General features: G+C 44.7%; 1 pseudogene; it reads right to left on the bottom strand.

Annotated features, from left to right (window-relative positions):
- Positions 1–6,821: 6,821 nt before the first annotated feature.
- LOC124521698 (ATP synthase subunit epsilon, mitochondrial-like) lies at positions 6,822–6,977 on the bottom strand (annotated as a pseudogene).
- Between the last annotated feature and the right edge of the window lie 1,927 nt (positions 6,978–8,904).

An 8,904-nucleotide genomic window follows, 5' to 3' on the forward strand; every position in this document is an offset into this window, starting at 1 on the left:
TACATTACACGATAACCATAATTATTGTGCTGCATGCTTTGGACTTCCAATCCCCCCGCACGTGGATTCTGCGAAACTGAGTCAGGTGTGGCCAAGGGCTCGGTTCACATTTTCATTCTGTTCCACGCTTTCGGTGCCGATTTACATTTAATTGTATCGTGCCTGTTAACGTTTTAAAACACCCATCGATATTTTTCTCAATGAAATGTGGTTTTCGACACCGCGATGTCCAACTCCTTAACACCAGGGCTTTCAAACACTTGTGGCAGAAAATTCACCTCTCTGTCTGAAATTGCTAACGGTTCTTTACGGCCCCGTCACGTGCTTTACCTCTAAGGGATGCTGCAAAGTTACTGTTGGCCTCTGGCGGGGAAGCCCGGGAACGACATTCATTGCCAGGGTGCCTATAGCATTCTGGTCCAGGTCTCCGAGGATCGTCCCCGATCTTGACCACAAGGTAGTGTTTCCTGTGCATCACCTGCTGCAGCTACATGCGGTTCATCATCTAATCGCTCGTGGCCACTTTCAGGAAGCAATGAAAACGAGAGCCGCCAAGTCCAAAATGGTTACTGCGTGCCAGGCTCCGCGCTGAGCACCCCACTCGCACTGATGTCATTTAGTGTCCCGCAACCCTGTGAAGCATTTCCTTATATTTTTTTTGTTGTTGAGGAGGAAAGAAAGGCTCAGAAAGATCATTCAACTTGCCCAGGGTCGCATGATTTATAAATAAACAGGCTGGGGACTTGAAGCCAGGTGTCTCTGACCACAGAGCCAGGGTTCTGAGCCAGTCTGCTTTAGTGCCTTGTAAACAAAGATTTGGAGACCTGCAAGTGTGAAAACTGTGGTGACAAGGTTAGAAGACTACGGGAGATTTTACTTTATCTCTTCTTTGAAAATGTTCTTCAATACCGTATGACATTAGCAATTTGAAAAAGAGGAGACAGAGCCTAACATTTCAACATCCCATTTCCCGCGTAGCTTGCTCTGAACTAGAAATGTTATTTGGTAAAGTCATTCGAGTGGTTGATAATTAGGTGTGTAAGTTCTTGTATGATTACATCATTAAAGGATGTTGAAGGTCATTATATTTCAATCGGATACAGTGTTTTCCCTGTGGTTAGGGCTGGGGCAGGCAGGTGGACGGAGAAGGGGAAGCTACTAGACTTTCTTACTGTATTTCCCACACTTCATCGCTCTCTCCAGTGATCCCAGCTAGAGCTCTAACTCTTCCTTTTTCCCTGGACTCACTTTCAGGTCAACGTACGTCACTGGCATGGTGGTGCAGGAATGTCACTCCATACGTGGCCTGTGAGCATCTCAGAAGGTCATTTAGTGACCTCACGGAGCACTCAGTCCTTCCTCCCCAGCTGTCTTTGTCTCGCAGAGGGTGAACACTGGTTAGGGACTGGGACTATTCAGAAAGGAATGAATCTTCCTCTTTGCCTGATTCTGCAGGAAGAGTGATCCGTGGACTTGCCAAAGAGTCTTCTAGAACTGCTGAAGAGGAAGCTTCAGTTTGAGCTTTGCGTGAAGGGAAGAACAAGGTTGGCCATGGCTATCCGGGGTTTCTAGGGTGCTTTGCAAATGATTTTATATTTATTACTCTGTCGGAGAAGGTGGATCAGCGTTATGGGAGGCACTTTTTGGTGCACAGAAAGAATTTGAGGTCGGTGACTCAACAGCCACTGTCACTGGTTCCTAAACTCTGTTCCTTCCTAGAAGGAGTGGAATGGCGTGGGCATTTCCCTCTCTCTAGCAGTTTATGCCAGTAGAAAACAGGCTAGTAAACTACATGCCTGCCACGTAAGGCAATACGGGGGATACTAGGAAGCACCCCCAACCCTACCAACAATGCTTCTCAAATCGCCGTGGAGACTGTAGGGACAAGAGACATGGAGAGTCAGTCCAGGGAAGGCCCCAAAGGGAGGGATCTCCACCTATTGGCTCTGGGGTCTGGAGGGAGGGCAGGAGCATCAGTGGAAGTGACAAGAGTTTGGGGAGGTAACCCTCAGATTAGGGGTGCCTATGGCTATCTCTCCTCAATCTCTAGATTCCAGTGTTCTGACCCGGATCTGAACCCTGGAGGAGGCATTGATGTGGGAAGGTCTTGGAGGGAGCGATTTCAGTATCACAGACCAAGTAAAGACCAGAAGGTACTGTCAGTAGTATCTTCACAGGCCATCCTGGGCCATGTCCCCAGCTCCCCTTTCTGAGGCTGGGTCAGTCAGCGCGTCCATCTGTTCAGGAGGGTGGCTACTGGTGTGAACACCGAGGATGAAGATGTTGGGCAAAACAGGGGCCTCAGTCTGGGTGAGAGCCACCTCATACCATGGTTTCCTCCCATGTCCCTGAGGCCCTGCAACCCCGACGCACTGGAGGGCTGTCTGCTCCACTGGTCTGTTCAGTCCCCGTATCAGACACCTGTCCCGTGGGCTTCCTCCTCTCACCCAGCAGGGCTGAGCCAGGGTGTTTTTTCCAGTGATTTCCCCAGGCCGATTTTAGACTCTGCAATCAGGTCTCCTAGGAGATGTTTCAGAGTTTGGGGGAATTTTGTATTTTCGTTTTGTTTTTGTGGGGTTTTTGTTGCTTTTTGTTGTTGTTGTTGTGTTAATTTTGCTTATTCGGATAAATGTGCTTATCATGAACGCCAAGCAGCCAGGTAGTCTGGTTGGCTCCTCAGGGATCCTTCCCTGTGGTGCTGGCTCATGGTATCGAGGCCTCTCTGGTCAGAGGCCACGATGGGCATGGTCGTCGGCTGGGAAGCCAGGATTCGCAGGGGCAGCCCAGCCCCAGGCACCTTTAGGCAGGTCACTTTGCCGCTGTGGCCATAAAGTGTTAGGAGAGAGAGAAGCAAATCTTAGGGGGATGTTCCATCCTCCTGTTTAAGGATAAGAGACAACCTCATTGTTACAGGAGATTGTTTGGGGAGGGCTCTTTTCCACAGATATGTGGTCCTCCTCACTCTCAGAGTGGGGCTCCATTTGGCCAAAGGATCCCACATAGCCAAAGGAAGTCAGAGGTAGCAAATGTTGCTCCCACAGGGTTCTCCTGTTGCCCAGAACTTCACCCGTGCCAGAGGGAATGTTCCATGGATAACAGGCCATTGGCCAACAGGAGCCTGAAGATTGGCTAAGGTCCTTGCCCATTGTGATGGAAATGAGGTGGTGAGCGGACGGAGCACAGACTCTGGAGTCAGATAACACAGGAATACATTTGAATGCAATTCTTCCATTTTGGGGACTCTGGGCCATTAGACAAATTGTTTAGCAGCTCTGTACCTTAAGCTGTAAAATAGCGATGATTATGCCTACTTTTTCCTGTTATAAAAATTAACGAAGGGCACCTGGGTGGATCAGTTGGTTGAGCGTCTGATTTTGGCTCAGGTCATGATCTCGCGGTTTGTGAGTTCGAGCCCCACATCTGGCTCACTGCTATCAGCCTGTCAGCACAGAGCCTGCTTCAGATCCTCTGTCCCCCTCTCTCTGCCCCTCCCCTGCATGTGCTCTCCCCAAAAATAAATAAATGTTTTATTTAATTTTTAATTTTTTTTAATGTTTATATTTTATTTTTGAGACAGAGAGAGACAGAGCGTGAGCGGGGGAGGGGCAGAGAGAGAGGGAGACACAGAATCCGAAGCAGGCTCCAGGCTCCGAGCTGTCAGCACAGAGCCCGATGCAGGACTCGAACTCGTCAACTGCGAGATCATGACCTGAGCCAAAGTCGGATGCTCAACCGACTGAGCCACCCAGGGGCCCCAAGTAAATAAATGTTTTAGAAAATTAATGAATTAAATAATGTATGTGGAAGCCCCAGACATCCAGGGGGTTCAATTAGGATTTGCTTCCTCCTTGCCTTCTTAAGTATTCATGGGGGATAATGAGTACACTCCAGGGAAAGAGAAAGGTTTTGACTTGGAGTCAGTGTTCCCAAGTTTGGTGTAGTCCCTGCCTTCCACCACCACCAGCTCTGCCTCCTTCATAGGGCTGTAAAGATCAAATAAGGGAGTGAATATGAAGGTTTTTGAAAATGGATTCATAAAAACAAGGCTTTATCATTTGTGTATCTTTAATTGTTTGTCCAAGTCTGCTCTCTTTTTTTTTAAATTTTTTAACGTTTATTTATTTTTGAGAGACAGAGAGAGATAGAGCATGAGTGGGGAAGGAGCAGAGAGAAAGGAAGACACAGAACCTGAAGCAGGCTCCAGGCTCTGAGCTGTCAGCACAGAGCCCGACGTAGGACTCAAACCTATGAACCATGAGATTATGACCTGAGCTGAAGTTGGGCTGAGCCACCCAGGCACTCCAAGTCCAAGTCTCCTCTTTACAGCTGATAGAAATAGCTTGCTGTACCAGATACAGTAATTATAAACTTCATGGTAGTCACCTTACCCCTATCTTGGTTTTCTGTGGCTGTTATAGCAAATTACCACAAACTTGATGGCTTAACTGTAGGTTTTTGTAGATGTTCTTTATCAGGTTGAGGAAGTTTCTCTCTACGCCTAGTTGGCCAAAAATTCTTACTACCAATTTTGTCACCTGCTTTCTTCACATGTGTCGATATGATTTTGTGATTCTTCTTCTTTATCCTGTTGATAGGATAGATTAACTGATTTTCAAATGTTGAGCCAGCCTTGCACACCTGGGATAAATTCCACGTGGTCAAAAACATCCCACTTTATACATTGTTGGACTTCATTGGCTAATATTTTGTTGAGGATTTGTGTACCTATGTCCAAGAGAGATATTGGCCTGTGGTTTCTTTTCTTGTAATGTTTTTGCCTGTTTTTGATATTAGAGGGAGTTAGAATATGGAATAAGAGTGCCTGGGTGGCTGAGTTGGTTAAGCATCAGATTCTTAAATCTGGCTCAGGTCATGATCCCCGGTGATGGGATCAAGTGCTGTGTCAGGCTCCATGCTGAATGTGGAGCCTCCTTGAGATCCCCTCTCTCAGGGAGCCTGGGGGGCTCTGTCGGTTAAGCATCCAACTTAGGCTCAGATCATGATCTCGTGGCTCACGAGCTTGAGCCCCTTCAGATTCTGTGTCTCCACCCCCCTGCCCCTCCCCACTCTCACTCTGTCTCTCTTTCTCAAAAATTAATAAACATTAAACAAACAAAAAAAATCCTCTCTCTCTGCCTCCCCCCAAACCCCTGCTTGCAAGCTTTCTCTGTCTCAAAACAAAACAAAACAAAACAAAAACAAACAAACAAGAAAATGGTATGTAATAGAATGAGTTAGGACGACAGAACAGAACCAGTGAATCAGTATGCTTTCTGGTTTGGAAGGTTATCAATAACTTGTTTAGATTGTCTATTTCATGTGTGAGTTCTGGCAGATTATGTCTTATCAAGGAATTGTTCCATTTCATTGAGGTTATCACATTTGTAGGCATAGAGTTGTTCATAGTATTCCTTTACTGTCCTTTTATTTTTTTCTTTTTTATTAATTTTTTTTTAACGTTTATTTATTTTTGAGACAGAGAGAGATAGAGCATGAACGGGGTGGGTCAGAGAGAGAGGGAGACACAGAATCTGAAACAGGCTCCAGGCTCTGAGCTGTCAGCACAGAGCCCGACGTGGGGCTCGAACTCACTGGCCGCGAGATCGTGACCTGAGCTGAAGTCGGACGCTTAGCCGACTGAGCCACCCAGGCGCCCCTTTACTGTCCTTTTAGTGTCCATGAGTTTGGTAGTGATGTCCCCTCTTACATTTCTGATATTAGTAATTTGTGTCCTGTATCTTTTTTTATTTAAATTTATTTAGCCTGGCTAGAGGTTTACCAATTTTGTTGATCTTTGCCAAGAACCAGCCTTTGCTTTCATTGATTTTCTCTATTAATTTCCTGTTTTCAATTTCTTTGCTTTCTACTCTAGTTTTTATTATTTCTTCTCTTTTGCTTACTTTGGAATGAATTTGGTCTTCGTTTTCTAGTTCCCTAAAGTGAAAGCTTATATTCTTGATTTTAGGTCTTTCATCTTTTCTGTTATATGCATTCAATGTTATCAATTTCCCTTTAAGCACTACTTTTGCTGAATCCCACAAATTTTGATAAATTGTGTTTTCATTTTAATTTTGCTCAAAATATTGAAATATTTCTCTAGAGATTCTTTGACCTGTGTATTATTTAGAAATGTATTGTTTAATCTCTACATATTTGGGGATTTTCCAGATGCTTTTTGTTGTTGATTTCCAGTTTATTTCCAGTGTGGCCTGAGAACAGACAATGTATGATTTCTATTATTCTAAATTTGTTACAGGGTGTCTTATGACCCAGAAGGTAGTCTATTTTGGTGAACGTTCCATGTGAGCTTGAGAAGAATGTGTATTCTGCTGTTATCGGGTTAGCATGTTTCCTCTTTCTCTGTTTACTTTTATTTTAAAATTTATTTATTTTTGAGAGAGACAGAGGCAGTGTGAGCAGGAGAGAGGCAGAGAGAGAGGGAGACAGAGAATCCCAAGCAGGCTCCACCCTGCCAGCACAGAGCCCAAAGCAGGGTCTGAACTCAGGAACCATGAGATCATGACCTGAGCAGAAACCAAGAGTCGGAGGCTTCCCTGACTGAGCCACCCAGGGGCCCCTCTCTATTTGCTTTTAATCTATGTGTGTCTTTATACTTAAAATGGGTTTCTTATAGACTACACAGAGTTGGGTTTTGTCTTTGTCTTTGTTGTTTTGAATCATACTTCAATGTATTGTCATTGTCGATCTGTGAACAAGTATGTCTTTTTCCCATGAAGGGAGATCCTTTTCAATCTGCTGTAACACGTGCCCACACATCTTCAACTTGAAAATGTAGCTTTTCAAGCTTTAGTAAGAGTAGACTATTCCTTTTTCACTTTCACAATTTTTAGGCTGCTGCCGGAAGTCTTCTTGGCATCTGTTTTGAATTCTGTTGTCAGTGCATCTCTCACTGCTTTTGCAGAGATCTGGAAGTATCCGATGTAGCTGAGCCCAGCCTGTCACCAGTACGCCACCATGATGTCTCAAGAGTGAGCACCTTTGACCAAATCGCAAGGACGTGTTATCGCCGGCCTGGCGGGCAGCCCAGCTACAGGAAGTCAGGCCCGAGAAGCAGAAGGGGCAGGGCCCTACACCAGCCAATCCTGCCGCCTCTTGCCCTGCTCCACCTCCCGAATGGCCCCTGCCGCCCACCAGGAGCCAATCAGGTCTCGTGTTTTTGAGCCACTCTGACAATCTCTGTCTTTTCATTGGCTCGTTAGACCATTGACACTCAAGGTGATTCTTGATATAGTTAGGATAATATTTAATCATATTTGTTACTGTTTTCTGTCTGGTTCCCTTGTTCTTTGTTACTATTATTGCCTTCCACTCTTCCTCTGTCTTTTGTAGTTTCATTAAGCACTTCATTTTCTCTCCTTTCTTACTGGTTGCCCTGGATTCTGCAATATACACTTACAACTCATCTAAGCACACTTCCAAATAACACTACACTGCTTTCTGGGGAGTGTGAGTACCTTATATAACAAACTAATCCTAATTCCTCTCTCCTGGCCCTTGTATCCTTGTCATTCATTTCACTTATATATAAGCATTCATAAGCATAGATACACATAAGGGATATACGCAAGCCCCCATAATTGAATACATTGCTGCTATTATTATTATTTTTATTATTTTTAATTTAATTATTATTATTATTATTATTATTATTTTGAACAGAGTGTTATCTGTTAGGTCAGTTATGAGTAGGAAAAATAAGTTTTCATTTTACCTTCACTTACTCCTTCTGTGATGTTCTTCCTCTCCTTATGTAGATCTGTTTTTTTTTTAATTAACGTTTATTTATTTTTGAGAGACAGAGAGAGGCAGAGCACAAGTGGGGGAGGGGCAGAGAGAATGAGACACAGAATCCGAAACAGAGCCCGACGGCGGGGCTCAAACTCGGACTGAGAGATCATGACCTGAGCCGAAGTTGGACGCTTAACCAACTGAGCCACCCAGGCGCCCCTCTGTGTTTCTGACCTATAGCATTTCTTTCTCCCTAAAGAACTTCTGTGAACATTTCTTGCGAGGCAGAACCACTGGCAACAAAGTCCCTCAACTTTTGTTTGTCCAAGGAAGTCTTGGTTTCTCCTTCGCTTTTGAAGGACTCATTTCTCAGGATTCAGAAGTCCAGACTGGCATTCTTTTTCCTCTCAACTCTCTAAATACTTCTCTCTGTTGTCTTCTTGCTGACAGTCAGGGTTTTTTTTTTTTAAGCTGAAGACAGGTGCAACGTTAAAGACATACATTGCAAACCCGTTTGCTCATCAGTGACCCTTGTGACTTTGCTGAATGAGACGACAGTTATTGAATACGACATCAAAGCTGCCGTCACGACATGCTTTTAAGTTCAAACTGAATCATTGCTTTTTTCTCTATCACTTTCTTACATCTAGAAAATCAACAAAACATTGAGCCAAAGCTCTGATTCTATCGTTTGCCAGTTTCCATGGTACATAGACTCCCACGCTGGCTGATTTCAAGCTACCAAGGTGGTGTCATCAAATGCAGGGCTGCGAGAGCACCACAGCAGCCCATGTGATCTGGGATTTTAGTTCGACCGTAAAGATACAGTAGATGGAAGCGTCCTCAAGGGCACAGATAACAGTCAAATGTTGTGAACTATTTAGGAAGTAATGCGTTTGGGGTTTTTATTCCCTTAGTTTTAATACAATGCATTTAATCGTAATTTCACATCATTCACCTTGTTAATAACGGCAATGCTGATCAACCACCCAGCTCGCAGGGTGCCTGAAAATTTAACCATCGGCTCTCAGGAGTTGGTCCGTGCTGACTCCAGCATGTAGTATTGTGGGGAGGACGGTGTCCGGTGAAGGAGGGGGGAAAAGCAGCGAGAAGAAAGGGCAAGTTCACCTAGATCGCCAGCCCTTGATGCCCTGA

Source organism: Lynx rufus, unplaced genomic scaffold (assembly GCF_022079265.1).
Source record: "Lynx rufus isolate CCGP_SWC_20201006 ecotype Redwood Valley unplaced genomic scaffold, mLynRuf1.p SCAF_31, whole genome shotgun sequence".
Lineage (NCBI taxonomy): Eukaryota > Metazoa > Chordata > Mammalia > Carnivora > Felidae > Lynx > Lynx rufus.